Below are 16375 nucleotides of genomic sequence, written 5' to 3' on the forward strand. Positions count from 1 at the left end.
TGGTTTGATAGTCAGTCTCCCCCAACAAATCCATAAGCTCCTCCTCGAGGGCAGGATGGAATCTGTCATCACTCAGGTTTTAATCCCAGAACCTAATAAAATGCTTAGCTGATAATAGGGGCTCAAAAATTATTTGTGCGTAAAAAGAGTGAATATATTAATTTGTTGTAGTATCTACTGGTAGGCCTATTTACTTAATCAGCCTTTAAAATCATGTTCTATGGTCAAGATTTTCCTTAGGGAGCTAGCCTGACATGACAGCTTTATTATTTAGGCAGAATTCATGAAACAAACTAGCAAGAGACAACAAAGAGATAGTTTTCTTTTGCTACTATAACAAATTACCAAAAACTTCGTGCCTTAAAACAACATAAATTTATTATCTTTCAATTCTAGAGGTCAGCTGTGTTTCTTTCTGGAAGCTCCTTTTCCTTGACTTTTCCAGTTTCTAGAAGCCACCCACATTCCCTGGTTCACAGCCCCCTTCCTCCATTTTCAAAGCCAGCGACTGTGGGATGAGTCCTTCTCACAGTATGTCTATCTGATCCTTGTTCTATCATCACATCTGTCTCTGACCCAGCTATGAATGTTTCTCAACTTTTAAAGACATGTGTGATTAGATCAAACCTACTTAGATAATCCAGGATCTTTAATGTTAAGATCCTTACCTTAATCACATCTGCAAAGCCCCTTTTCATGTGTAAAGTAATATAACACACAGTTCTCAGATAAAGATATGAACATCTTTGGGGAGCTATTTTTTGCCCACCACAAATGTCTTCCATCCAAGTACCATCGGAGTATATTGGGCAAATGCCCTCAGCACCTCTTAGAAGAGTCTTGCTTCCCTGAAACAAGATCAGTGTCAGCCATGCTCAGCTGGGAAGGAAAATCCCTCCATAAACTAAATCATAAAATACCACCTCAGGGCAAGCCCCCAAATGTCCCCTCTCCTAACAAGACTTGATCTGACTTTAGTCATGTCTCTCACAGGGATCACCTGACTGACTACTTACATCAGTCTATATCAAGCTGACCCATTTTTCTTTTTCAGAGAGACAGAGATACTAACCATGCAGAACCATGCATTTACTAAAATATGTTGAAGACTGAAAAGGAAAAAATGTAAATTAGCCCTCAGAAGAAATCCTTTCAGTTCATGTTTCATTAGAATAGTATCTTTCCACAGCTAAAGGTCATTCATCAATCTAGTTTTTGTTAGAAGTGTTTCCTTTTCAATTTGGTGATGGGTTTTTTTTTCCCCCACACTTCCCCACTTTGCTTTTCTCTTCTCCCACCATTTGGAATGGGTTAATGACTTTTCTTTGCTGTCTTCCATAGTTACTGGATAGTATTTCTCCCAATCCAAACACTCCTGACAGTGAACTCATCTTCCTTCACAACCTAGTCTTCCTGTGTCTTCCTTGTCTTTTCCATTTCACAGCACCTGCTCTCAGGAGACTGTGTTCAGACAAGCACTGGTTGGCTGAGTTATTATTACCATTCCGGCACCATGACACCCACCGTCAAGAGGGGCCCAAGACATCTATTAGCATTAACCTCTGAAGAAAGGACAGCAGAGTGTTTTTCAAATGGCTATAGACTTCACTTGAGATTTGATTGTTTATTACAAACTAAGAGGTTCTTATTTTGATTCTCTGAGATTTGAGTGTAGGAGCGCACATGAGATTTCTTCAAAATGCATCGCTCCTATACAGGCTATGCTGCAGCTCAACCTTCTTAGAAACTGACACTTCAAGTAACAATCTGATTAAACTTACATTTCTTGGGGAAGGGGGATGTGTGATTTGAGAATGAAACCTATACTTGCTATACTAATTTCCCCAGGTCATCAGAATTATGAAATGCTGCCAGTTGAAAATTTCCATTTCCCAGCACTTGGGAAACATTTGAAATACCGGACAAACCCTCCTACTAGGGAGTTTGGTTAAGGTGTTTAATTAAAATTCTAAGCTATCACAGAAATCAGACATTAAGTCTGATTCTTCAACCCCTCCCACATGTGTGTTCACCACATCTTCACTGGTAGCTGGCCCACTCTTTCCATAAAACACCCTCCTGCACAGCATACACTGAGCCTTAAAGTGGCCAGGAAAGTCCTGCCCAAGCTCCACAGCTAAACCACCATCTCCTCTCTACTAACCCTGACCTTGGCTGCCACTGCTCAGGGTTTCATTGTTTTCCTTCCCAGGTACTAGAAGGGCACAGGCCACCTACTAACTCTTCTTTGACATTCTTCCTCTCCACTGGAGGCTCTCATCACCTACATTCCTTTCACTGTGACCATCAAAAGGGTAACTTATTCATGAGTCCTGTTACTGATGGTTACAATTTTGTTTCTCCTCCCCCACCTTCCCACCCAACAATGTGTACTTCTCCTTGTTTTTGTCAGTTACTTTCTTTCTGTCTTATCTCAAGACTTCTTCTTTGATTCACGAATCAATTCATGAATTTCCTAAATTCGTGCCTGTGAGTTTATGCAGGTATCACTGTAGCATTACACTGTAAATAACAATAGGCACAAAATCCATACTGACAAACATAAGGGTTCACTTGCTGTAAATGTTATACAGGATAACACACAGAGAATAACACACAGAAGGCTAGTACCTTGACTTCTGAGCAACAACTAGGGCATCTCTGGAGTCAATCAGGAGCCCATCTTATTCATAATTGGCTTGCAATATTTCAAATTTCTAGGAACTAAGTGGTTGATAATCTATAGTACTTACCACTATGCCTATCACATAATGAGCTCTCAATAAATGACTCTTGGGGAATTCCCTGTGGTGCGGTGGTTAAGAATCTGCCCGGCAACACAGGGGACACGGGTTCAATCCCTTGTCTGGGAAGATCCCACAGGCCGCGGAGCAACTAAGCCCGTGCATCACAGATACAGAGCCTGAGCTCTAGAGCCCGTGAGCCATAACTACTGAGCCCACGTGCTGCAGCTACTGAAGCCCACACGCCTAGAGCCCTTGATCCACAACAAGAGAAACCACAGCAATGAGAAACCCACACACCACAACGAAGTGTAGCCCCTGCTCGCCACAACTACAGAGAGCCTGTGCACAGCAATGAAGACCCAATGTAGCCAAAAATCAATCAATCAATACAAAATAAATAAGTAAACAAAATGACTCTTGAATGGATAGATATATTAATGAATTCACAGTCTGGGAAGAAACTGGTGAGACTTATTTCAATACACTGTACCTGAAAGTTCTTCCATTACTTCAAGGTCAGAATATGTATGCTATCTCTTGAATGAGTGCCAACATTTTGAAAAGAAGTTGATAACTGAGTGTAGATTAAGGTAAAACCCAGTAGTGATGACATATCTCCATGCTGTTTGGCTTCATTTTTCTTCTGCATGTCACAGCTCCCAACCTTCCGGTCAGAAGTCATTCTGTCCTCCTTATTGAAACCATTCTTCACGGTCAAGGTATCTGCAAGGAAAAACACAAACAACAGAGAAAGCTAATACTTTGTATTTGTTCCTCTTGAAGAGAGCTCACAGGTTAGTCCTTCTCCTGTTTTGTTTTGTTTTTTTCAACATCTTTATTGGAGTATAATTGCTTTACAATGTTGTTTTAGTTTATGCTGTATAACAAAGTGAATCAGCTATATGTATACATATATCCCCGTATCTCCTCCCTCTTGTGTCTCCCTCCCACCTCCCTATCTGACCTCTCTAGGTGGTCACAAAGCACCGAGCTGATCTCCCTGTGCTTTGCAGCTGCTTCCCACTAGCTATCTATTTTACATTTGGGAATGAATACATGTCCATGCCACTCTCTCACTTCGTCCCAGCTTACCCTTCTGCCTCCCCTTGTCCTCAAGTCCATTCTCTACGTCTGCATTTTTATTACTGTCCTGCCCTAGGTTCCTCAGAACCTTTTTTTTTTTTAGATTCCACATATATGTGTTAACATACCGTATTTGTTTTTCTTTCTGACTTACTTCACTTTGTATGACAGACTTGAGGTGCACCCACCTCACTATAAATAACTCAATTTAGTTTCTTTTTATGGCTGAGTAATATTCAGTTGTATATATGTGCCACATCTTTATCCATTCATCTGTCAACGGACACTTAGGTTGCTTCCATGTCCTGGCTATTGTAAACAGAGCTGCAATGAACATTGTGGTACATGACTCTTTTTCAATTATGGTTTTCTCAGGGTATATGCCCAGTAGTGGGATTGCTGGGTCATATGGTAGTTCTATTTTTAGTTTTTTAAAGAATCTCCATACTATTCTCCATAGTAGCTGTACCAATTTACATTCCCACCAACAGTGCAAGAGGGTTCCCTTTTCTCCACACCTTCTCCAGCATTTATTGTTTGCAGATTTTCTGACGGTGGCCATTCTGACTGGTGTGAGGTGATACTTCATTGTAGTTTTGATTTGCATTTCTCTAATAATTAGTGATGTTGAGCATCCTTTCATGTGTTTGTTGGCAATCTGTATATCTTCTTCGGAGAAATGTCTCTTTAGGTCTTCTGCTCATTTTTGGATTGGATTTTTTGTTTTATTGATATTGAGCAGCATGGGCTGCTTGTAAATTTTGGAGATTAATCCTTTGTCAGTTGCTTCATTTGCAAATATTTTATCCCATTCTGAGGCTTGTCTTTTCATCTTGTTTATGGTTTCCTTTGCTGTGCAAAAGCTTTGAAGTTTCATTAGGTCCCATCCGTTTATTTTTGCTTTTATTTCCATTTCTCTAGGAGGTGGGTCAAAAAGGATCTTGCTGTGATTTATGTCATAGAGTGTTCTATGTTTTCCTCTAAGAGTTTTATAGTGTCTGGCCTTACATTTAGGCCTTTAATCCATGTTGAGTTTATTTTTGTGTATGGTGTTAGAGTGTATTCTAATTTCATTCTTCTACGTGTAGCTGTCCAGTTTTCCCAGCACCACTTATTGAAGAGGCTGTCTTTTCTCCTTTGTATATTCTTGCCTCCTTTATCAAAAATAAGGTGACCATATGTGCATGGGTTTATCTCTGGGATTTCTATCCTGTTCCATTGGTTTATATTTCTGCTTTTGTGCCAGTACCATACTGTCTTGATTACTGTAGCTTTGTAGTAGAGTCTGAAGTACAGGAGCCTGATTCCTCCAGCTCCGTTTTTCTTTCTCAAGATTGCTTTGACTATTCGGGTTCTTTTGTGTTTCCATACAAATAGTGAAAATTTTTATTCTAGTTCTGTGAAAAATGCCATTGGTAGTTTGATAGGGATTGCATTAAATCTGTAGAATGCTTTGGGTAGTAGAGTCATTTTCACAATGTTGATTCTTCCAATCCAAGAACATGATATATCTCTCCATCTATTTGTATCATCTTCAATTTTTTTCATCAGTGTCTTATAGTTTTCTACATACAGGTCTTTTGTCTCCTTAGGTAGGTTTATTCCTAGGTATTTTATTCTTTTTGTTGCAGTGGTAAATGGGAGTGTTTTCTTGATTTCACTTTCAGGTTTTTCAACATTAATGTATAGAAATGCCACAGATTTCTGTGCATTAATTTTGTATCCTGCTACTTTACCAAATTCATTGATTAGTTCTAGTAGTTTTCTGGTAGCATCTTTAGGATTCTCTGTGTATAGTATCATGTCATCTGCAAACAGTGACAGTTTTACCTCTTCTTTTCTGATTTGGATTCCTTTTATTTCTTTTTCTTCTCTGATTGCTGTGGCTAAAACTTCCAAAATTATGTTGCATAATAGCGGTGAGAATGTAGTCCTTCTCCTTTTATCTCTACCAACTCTTCATCCCTCATTCACCAACAAGCTTCTTTCACACCCTGCCTTCAGAAACTTTTTCCCACCCTGCCTTGGGGAAATATGTAACCTTATGATGAATGGTATACCGAGGGGCAAGATAAGAACAACTTCAATTCTTTCTAGGAAAACATTATTCTTTTTTCAGCTTCGTAAATTCTCTCAACTTCCAAGAAGCAGAAAAGCAAAAGAGACTTGAGATTCTATGCCAACTTAGGGAATCACCCTGCTCTAAAGTGGCAAGTCCAAGCTTTGATCAATTCTGGATCATTTCCATTCTTGGTAAAACAAATGAAACCGTTTGGCATAGCTGCACAGGGACTACTCTATGGAAAACATAGTGGGTACAGTTTGACCTAGAATCCCAGGTTCAAACAAGTGAGTCCTACTTTTGGATTCAAAAATCTCTGTTCACAAGAATAAGAAGGAAGCGGGGGGGGCAGGGGTAAGTAACAATATAACGTTAGGTGACTCCCCTCTTTGCTTCTCACTATGCCTGGGTTAGACCCAGATCCACATAAGATATTCGAAATATGTTATGGAGCCCCAGCTTTTATAACATTGATTCCACAGCATTTATTGCTTCACCATGTACCATAAGGATAAGAATATGAGGGAAATCACCTGCTTGCTTCTTCCTCAGTCAAAAAAGTATGCATTGCTGTAAGGCCCATCTTTCTCTCCCATTCAACTACTTGCTTTAATAATGTAGGAGTATTAAATAGCCATCTTTAAAATGTCAGTTGGGATGAAGATAGTTTGTTTCAGTTTTGCTATAGAGTCATCATCAGTTCTAACTCATCCAACAGCTAGAAAGTAGAATTCTGCTGGTGCTCAAAGTCTGTAGAAAAGACAGATCTCACAGGTTGTTAATTGCAATTTTACATAATCTGGTTGAATACTTAGAAGATTATAGTAGGAAAAAGTAATTGGCCCTATAATCAAAGTGAAATTGCCAGCATTTGATTTGAAAGGACCAAAGGTTCAAAGGTGGCTGCTGATCTCATGCTGGGAGGTGAGATGCTCAATATATGAAGCACCTGCTTCTCCTCATCTCACCACCACTCAAGTACCCAGGATTGTTGCGTTGGCCTCTTTGGCCATGAGAAAATCATCAGCCCAAGGTCTATCAGTTTCTCTTTGTCTGGAAAGGAAGCTACCCACAGAACCTTTCTCATAGTATATCTCAAAGATAAAAGGATGAAATTTTCCCCAGGAGGCCTATCTTCATGCCAGGCCAGGAAGACTCACATTAAAATTGTGTTTCCAAATCAGCACTTCACCTCAGTATCTACATGCCCTTTGATTGTTCCTGACTTCTATTCTTCAAATCTGGTGCAGCCTCATGTGCTCTCAGGTGATGGATTATGCTACCTCTGCTACAGCTGGAACCTGTCAGAACATTAAGCCAAACCTGGCCTAGTGGGTTATTGTTCATGGAAAGCAACCATACACCTCTGAAGACAAAAATTATAAGCCATTTTCTAAAAGCTGAATAAAGGGAGGAAGAACATTAACCTATCCTAGATCATTGTGAGATTAATCTCCCTATTGGTCTTGGGAAATGCTTCATCTCTGTGTAGAAGTCAATCTTTACTTGTCACACACTATGCGATCACCATGGGAAAGAAGTAAAAGTGATACCACATTCTTCTAGTTTGCAAAGTAGCTCCCCTAGAATTCTCTTTCATATGCTACTCCCAGGTCTCTGTGGTCAGCTAATAATTTTTAAACCCACTCTTTAATGGAAAACATATAGCCCTCCACAATACTTTATGTATAAATTTGTATTTGCAAATATAGTCTTCCATTGGTTTACTCCAGGCACAGTCCTCATCAGAAAAGTTCAACTAGAGTTCAATGCATTCAAAGATTTACCATAACTCATCTAGGGCTCAAGATTAGTCAGTTTTTAATGATACAAATGAACTTATTTACAAAACAGAAACAGACTCACAGACTTAGAAAACAAACTATGGTTACCAAAGGGGAAAGGTGAGGGGAGTGATAAATTAGGAGTTTAGGATTAACATATACACACTACTATATATAAAATAGATAAACAACAAGGACCTACTGTATAGCACAGGGAGCTCTACTCAGTATTCTGTAATAACATAAATGGGAAAAGAATTTGAAAAAGAATAGATATATGTACACGTATAACTGAATCACTTTGCTCTACACAACATTGTAAATCAATACAAAATTGTAAATCAACTATATTCCAATATAAACTAAAATTTTTTTTAAAAATAAAAAATTTTTTAATTTTTTGAAAAGATTAGTCAGTTTTTGCCAGTGAGGATATCTACTTCTAAACCCTTCTCTTAAACTCTACTTTGGAAGAAGTCCTCTGTCATGAAATCCTTCCCCTTCTTATTTACCTATTGGCACACCCCTTGGAATTTAAAAGAAATATTGAGTGAGTGAGGGTTTAGCTTTGCTGAGAATGAAGTTCCTAGATCCAGAAGGGGCACTGAGTATGCAAATCAAAATTACCAAGATTCTTGTGTTTGCTACTGTGGTAACCTCAAGGTAGCCCAAGAAGTAGCAGGGAGCCGGGGTCTCTGAGGTACTAGCTTCTCAGTTCCCAAGGATATCTATTAACTAAATACTAGAAGAAAAGAAGATGGCGTGGAAGTCTTCCAGGCCTGGCATGAAGATGGGGTGAAATTTGGATAGTCAAAGAGGAGGTAGAAAGTTCCAGGCAGGTGAACAGCATAAGGAATCACTAAGAAGAGAAATAAATTTAATGTGTTTGAAGGTAGAAGCAATCAGACTGCCCAATAAGTAAATAAGATTTTACACTAGCGAGTCTATTCATTTAACAAATATTTATAAATATATACAAAGATGTATGTAAATATTGAGCATGTATCTTATGCCAGTTATGGTTCTTGGAACTGGGGAGACAGCAGTGAACAAAACAAACAAAAAAATCCCTGCCCTCATGGAGATTACATTCTAGTTGGGGGAGACAAATAATAATCAAGTAAAATATAGGATGTGTCAGATGGAATAACTGCTATGGGGAAAAATAAGTCAAGGAAGGGGATCAGTCAGTCAGGAAAGGCTTTGGTGCTGGTTTAAGGAATGGGAAAAATAACCTCTACTTGGTCCCCTGGTCCTGTATCTCCTCGACAGGAGACATAGAGTTAAGATTTGAGGACAGGATTTGAGTTAGACAAAGGAGAGAACTCTTTTGTCTAACTCAAATCCAGCCTGCTATAGCATAATCCTACTTGTATTTTCTGCCTTCCCATGTCATTTGGCATCAGCACAACAGAGACCAAGTACTTATCTGAAAGTTGCACCAGGCTACTTTACCCAAGTACGTAGTTCACTTCTGGTGCCCAACATTGATGGGACAATGAACCAACTCAATATGGAATTTGAGAAATCTGCACTGGTGAGCTGACAGCTGCCTATATAATACATTCCACCTCCTCCGTATCAAGCCCACCTCTCTGTGAGTCACCACAATTCAGGTCTCCCCAGCTGGCTAGGAAAAATAAGGTTGGATATGTAGGTTATTAGAGCAGACTAGACTAGGAGTTTTTGCTTTGCCCTGTAGGCCATGGGGAACAACAAAGAGTTTCACAGTAAAGATGATGTTTGAAGAGGATACATCTAGCAGTAGGAAAATTAGTTGAGGTTATTATTTAAGAACATGAGGCTTGGAGGGTGGCAATGAAAATTAAAGAAAAAGAGAACAAAGTAAAGAACTATTTAAAATAAGATTTGATAGAACAAGGTATTAAATGTATATAGGGACTAAAAGATAATCTATCTATTCCAGGCTTAGAAATATAAAATTGGGAGTAAATTGAAGAAGGTTTTTTCTTTAATTGAAGTATAGCTGATTGACAATGTTTTGTAAGTTTCCGGTGTACAGCAAAGTGATTCAGTTATATATTTTTTCAGATTATTTTCCGTTATAGGTTATTACAAGATACTGAATATAGTTCCTTTATCTATAAATAGATAACCCCTTGTTGGTTATCTATTTTATATATGGTAGTGTGTATCTGTTCATCTCAAACTCCTAATTTATCCCTCTGGCCCCCTTCCTCTTTGGTAACCATAAGTTTGCTTTCTATGTCTGTGAGTCTATTTCTGTTTTGTAAATAAGTTCATTTGTATCACTTTTTTAGATTCCACATAGAAGTGATATATTTGTCTTTCTCTGTGGGGAAGCTTTAAGGAAAAATAAGTTCAGCCTAGAATATAATGTTCTCCAAATGATGTCATAATGATGAAGGCATCAAGGTAGGCAGCTATAAATAAGTATTAGAGTTCAGGTGAAAATCTGGAGCTGGATAAACGGAGGCAAGCATTCTCTACAGAGAAGTGAGAGTTGGAATCAAAATAAACCTAGTCTCCAGGGAAGAAAGTATAGAAAGATAAAGCAGAGTACTTAGGGTCAGGTTTTAGGAAATACTACTAGGTAAGAAATGAAAGAGAGGAGTGGTGAAAAAGATGGTGTACATGGCACAGATTCCCATGGAGGAGTTTAGAGAAGAATTAAACACAACTGGACTTGGCAAGGAGGCCACTGATTATCTGTCAAGGGGTGCTGGTGGAAGCCCCATTTCTGTCTCATTCTTCTATATTAAAAAAAAAGACAGAATGGCAAATCCTCGAACCCAAAGCTATTACCAGTGCTTTTCAGAGCAACTTTTGGACAACTTTCAAATGTCAGCTCTGTTAATTTAGAAACATAATCAGGTCACTTGAAAAGCTGGCACCAGCAAGGCTCAGAGGCCAGCTGAGCATTTGTGAAGCAGCCTGCTGGCTCAGCAGCACTTTCTCACCTGCAGCTGAAGTAGAGATCAGCAGCTGCAGCCTAGGAGACTCCTCAGTGGGTATTCGCCTTGGGAATCTAGGCAGCCTACTTCAGGGTCCCTGCAATTACCCTCTAGAGGTGAGGATCTTGGGGGATTTGGATGTGTGGGCTGGTTGATTAGTTGGTAAGTCAAGTTTCATTTAATTTTGTTTTTATGTTTTTTTCATAGAAAGAAAACTTTCTTAACAGGTCAGATAGAGCAATAAATACTGTACATCTGTATTCTGGGGCATGGGCAGCTCAGATACAGGAAACATCTTGTCCATGAATGAGACTTATGATGCCAACAGATATTTATTGCAGGCAGCATTGTGTGAGGTTAATCGCTCTACTTATCGTGGTTCTGACCTAAGCCAAACGCCACTGAGCCTAGACAAGGTGAGACAGCCAAGCAGGTCTGGGGACTGAGGTAAGTTGATGTGTAGAAAGATTGGAAATGACTTGAAGGAAAGTAAGCCGAGAGAGTTTCCATGACCTTGTAACAAATTTTTAAAAGTTTCTGGCACAGGCATCTTGGTGGTTCATAGAGCCAACTCATAGCATGTACTTTCCCCTGTGTATAAGAGGTTTTTTTTAAAGTTTGTGTCTTCTTCAGTTTTCTTCCATATGTTCCTGGTACTCACACTTCCTTGCTAAGACGGCTTGTTTTTTTGTTGCTTTTTGCCCATCCTCCATCACTTCAAACTATGACGTTCCCTCCACTTTTGAAATTCTCCCCATTTCTGAAACTCCCTCAGCCCTGTTCAGCCATCCACCTATGACACTGGTCAGACTTCCCACAAGCCTTTGGTTGATTTCTAAATGCTGTTCCTGGTTCACAGCTTCCTGTGATGAAACTGAAACCAGTTGGTTACCGATGACAAAGAGCTGACTCTTTACCAAAAAATACAGCCAAAAAGCAGCTGAGACACTCACCTCTGGGTCAGGCTTGATCTCTGCAAGAGCAATTGTGAGGGTTCAAAGGAAATGAGGTCCCATCATAAGCATGACGATCACCACATCAACATAAAGACAAATGGGGCACCTCTATTGGAATACCACCCCTTGAAAAAGGATGCATTTTGGCACCTGTGCCACCACAGAAAGACCAACTAGCTGAGTCAAAAGCAGACTCCTGAGTCACTAGCCAGACAACACTCCAAGTCCCTGGAAACCATAATATCATGCACAACCAATCAAACACTTCGTATTTCTGGTTTGTTTGTTTGCTTTAACTTAAGGCTTTTTTGAGTAGCCTTATCTCAGAGTCTGTGTAGATATATTATCTCCCCTGGTTTATAGTTTACCTCTGCCTACCTGCCTCAGCATATAAACTATACTCAAGTAATGTTTTGAAACATTAAGTATTCTCCCTTCTACGCAAACAAACAATCTTGGACACAAGGAACTTCATCACAACCTCAAGTGTTCAATAACTGGTCAGTGTATAAAGTACTCAACAACACAAATGTAATCAAAAGTATTTTTAAATGTAGTTAAGGATTACAAAAAATAAACTGAGCACACACTTTGGCATTTCAGATCCAGAATGAATACGTGGCTGGCTCCACCCACTTCTGCCTCCTCATGAAGAGCAAGATCTAGACAAAAGTCATGAGTGCATGAGTGTTCAGTGGTTACTGTGGCTTTGCAAGAAAAGCCAACTGCTATATAACCACAGGGCTCATCTGTTTGTTCTTTAAAAAGTACTGTAAATAACAGTTTCCATAGTAGTAGTAGTTTTAATTAGCAAAATTTAACAGATCAGTACTAATCTGTTTACAAATTAATTTATAAGATTAACAAAATTTCATTAACAAGATCCAAATTGAATAGACCATGTAAATATCTGATCAGTCTTCCAGCAATTTTTTTATAGTACACAACTCATCATGAAATGAGAATTTCTGTGTGTGTCCTAGAAGCATATTGATGGAAAACAGGAAGACCTACAGCCACACAGCCAGGCCCAGCATAAAGCACCATAACCCAGTCTGAACCGTGGATGCTCAGGAGCATGACCTCAGGAGGGTACACTGACATTCTCCTCTTGCTCATCCCCCTAATTGTACCTTCCTCTTACTCACATCTAGTGAATGACTTCTTATTTTACCAAGATAGCTTAAGGCCTTCCTAAGGTTCCTCATCTACCATTTAATTTCTACCGCTTGGTCCTACATTCATCCTCACATTTAAATCATAACTAGTCGCAGACATAGAAAATGGACTTGAGGACATAGGGAGGGGGAAGGGTAAGCTGTGACAAAGTGAGAGAGTGGCATGGACATATATACACTACCAAACGTAAGGTAGATAGCTAGTGGGAAGCAGCCGCATAGCACAGGGAGATCAGCTCGGTGCTCTGTGACCCTCTAGAGGGGTGGGATAGGGAGGGTGGGAGGGAGGGAGACGCAAGAGGGAGGGGATATGGGGATATACATATGCATATAGCTGATTCACTTTGTTATACAGTAGAAACTAATACAACATTGTAAGGCAATTATACTCCAATAAAGATGTTAAAAAAAAATCATAACTAGTCTTCCAGCCTCCAGTTCTCCCCACCTCTGCCAATCCAGTTTTTATTTCAACCTGGTCTACCTACCTAAATCCCAGTTTCCACTATGACACCCCTCTGCTCAAAAACCTTCCAAGAATCCATATGTCTCTCAGCATGGCCCTCTAAAATTTGACTGCAGCTATTCCCAACATAAATGTTCTCAATCCAGATCATTCTTTTGTATATTCTGTACTCTTCAAAGATTGTCCTCTCTTCTGTCTTACTCCAAAACTTCTAGAAAACAGAAACTGGGGCAATGATTATGGGATATTTCTTTATTTAGGGAGGTACAATCCTGGGACAAGAGTGAAGAAAAGGAAAGGGAGACAGGGAAAGATGACAAGCAAGAAGAGATAAGCATCTCCATAATAACCACAACACCAATAAACAGCGACCAGCCAGTAACAATCACCAACCAGGTACCAACAATGGCTTCTACTTCACTGTGAGCTTGAAAAATCTCAGTCACTTGGCAGGTCACATACTCAGCTACCCAGAATGTCTCTAGACAGGTTGGTCAGAGAAAATGTCTTAGATGAGTCTGTTAAAGGAAGAAAGGGAAGGAATACATATCAGCCCAAATTCTCTCCAGCTCCTATTTTTCTTTTGCCAAAGTCAACTCTCTTCTTGGTTGTATCTTCTGGACCCATTAAGAGCTGCTTAGGAAGATAGAGCCCATGCTAAATAGTGTGATATTCCATACAAGTCTCAAAGTGGTAGGAGGAGCCAGAGGGTCCAGGCATGGAGCTGGTCAGTCTTGGGTGGTAGAATCCCATAGACCACAGACTCTTTCAGGCTCAGCAGCTGAGGCAGAGCAGATGAATGGAAAAGGTCAAAGTCTTTGAAACAGATGAGACTAAGAGAATCTGTGAGGCATGTAAATTCAACATGTTGTCTCCCCATGTAGTCAAAGCCAGGCTTTCCATAAAGTTTACCCACTGAATTCCTTGTTTGGGTGCTTGGTTACATACTGCTAGATTTGTGAATGTTATTTAAAGGTGGTATGTGTGTGTGTTTATTCTCCTTCATTAAATTTTAATCTCATTAATGGCAAATACCATGCGTGTATTTGGATCATGTACATGGATCCCCATCTCAACTGGCACAGTAATGGTGCATAAATGGTATCCCATCGGCAGTTGTTTAATAAGTAAAAGAGCAAAACCACCTAGAGAATAGCAGATTTGGGGATCACTTTAGCCCAGGAGAACACAAGAGCAGTATCTTTTCTTTTGGCTTCACAGAAATCATCTGAGCTTTGAAAGAAACCCTAATGGACACTTAAATCATTCCCTCATTGCACCCTATGCTCCCAAGTCATTTCCTGCACAGTGAAAACATGATGTAGGTTCAAAAACAACTTAGAAGCAACTGGCTCTTATTTTTTAAAAAAAGGAAAAGAAAATGAACTATTTTCCTCTCCAACAGTAAATTAGTTCAAATTAGATCTTGCATCCATCATTCAAATATTTTTCTTTTTTTTTTTTCTTTGTGAACAAATACCAATCCAAATTCAAGACCATGCAACATGATTAAATTGTTAAGACTGTGGGATCTGGAGCCAGAGTCCCTGGTTCAATTCTTACTCTGCCACTTACTAGCTATATGACCTTAGGAGAGTTACTCAACTTCTATTCCCCACAGTTTCCTTATAGATAAAATGAGAATAATAATAGCACATACCCCAAAGGGTTTTATGAACATAAATTGTGTAAGCATCTGTAATATCTGGAAAACTACCTGAAACATGGCAAGCCACACATAAGAGTTTGCTTAACAAATAAGATTATGGGGCTTGGAGAGGAAAGATAGGAACAAGTAAAATTATATACTGCTCTGGTTGGTTGAATGTGGCTGTAAACTCTTTAAGGTCAGAGAGCACATCAATGCTAGTAAATAGCACATCAATGATGATGTATAAATGTGGAGTATTTTAGTAAATAAATGAGGGGGAAAGTTATGAGGAGGAGTGAGAAAGCCCAGCTTGCAGCTAAAAGGTGACTAACTAGATAACATCTAGTCCACACTCCAAGAAAAGCATTTATTTAGTTGACTGAAAAATCTGTGGGTCCCACCCAACATGCTGTTTTTTTATTTCCTCATTCTTCTCTCACCTCAGCAGGTGTGGCTTATCCTTCTGGACTCCTGTCCTATTTGCAATGTTACCTCTGTTCTTCTTTCTCTCTGTCCCTCAGACACCTAATTGGGTCCTTACCATCTGTTCGACTTCCTAGCTTCAAGACCGCTCTAGAGAGAGGATACAACAGCCCAGGGCAAATGCCAGACCAAACACATCCCAGCTTTCATAGCAACTAACTCTTTGTTACTCCTACCCAAAGACTCCCAAGGTTTCTCTTCCTAAGGAGGGGATATACCTTGGGGTTACACCCTTGCCTCACTACTACTCTCTAGCATCCCTCCTCCTATATGCCTCTCCACCAGCCTCCTTACAGAGTTAACAATTTACAGATCCAAACATAACATTATAAATGTAATCTGAGGATGTTCAAGGTGCCAGTTTTATTAAAGGAGATCATTTGCTCAATTCAGTTTGAGTTGACTTAATATTTGCAGCCATTGGACCACCCCAGTCCCAGGAAAAGTCATGGACCCAAGTTTCACACAGTGGCATTTTACTTCAAGCCCCCTCCAAGTTTTTCCTGGGACTTAAACCCTATCAAGTTCTACATCTTCCCCATAGTAATGAATATCAACATTCTATTGTGTGATGATTTGTACAGTGAATTCCCTCCCTCAGTGTGGCATTTGGCACATCAAAGGAGGCCAATAAGGGGGTGCCTTCTAGAGAGGGTCTTTGAACTAGGTCTCTGAGGTGTGCACTGGTCATGAATTTGTGGAAGAAAATAAGGAATCACTTTCGCAAAAGAAGTACACATCCTGTTAAAGGAGCATTGTGTGGGAGATGAATTCTTAATCTCTTGTTCACTTTACCCTATGTTCATAGGATTTCCTTCTGAAGAGCTTGTGATAACTTGGCCACGACCCACAGGTCAGACTCTTTGACAGTTGTGTCTTTTGAATATGAAGAATAATAAAATTTTAGGGACCTTAAGATAGCATAGTCTAATTCCCTTACTTCTAGTAAGGAAACTTGGTCCAAAGAGGTGAAACGGCATAGTCAAAAGACTCATTAAAAACGTGTTAAAATCAGAACTAGGATTTGAA

Source organism: Phocoena phocoena, chromosome 4, assembly GCF_963924675.1.
Source record: "Phocoena phocoena chromosome 4, mPhoPho1.1, whole genome shotgun sequence".
Lineage (NCBI taxonomy): Eukaryota > Metazoa > Chordata > Mammalia > Artiodactyla > Phocoenidae > Phocoena > Phocoena phocoena.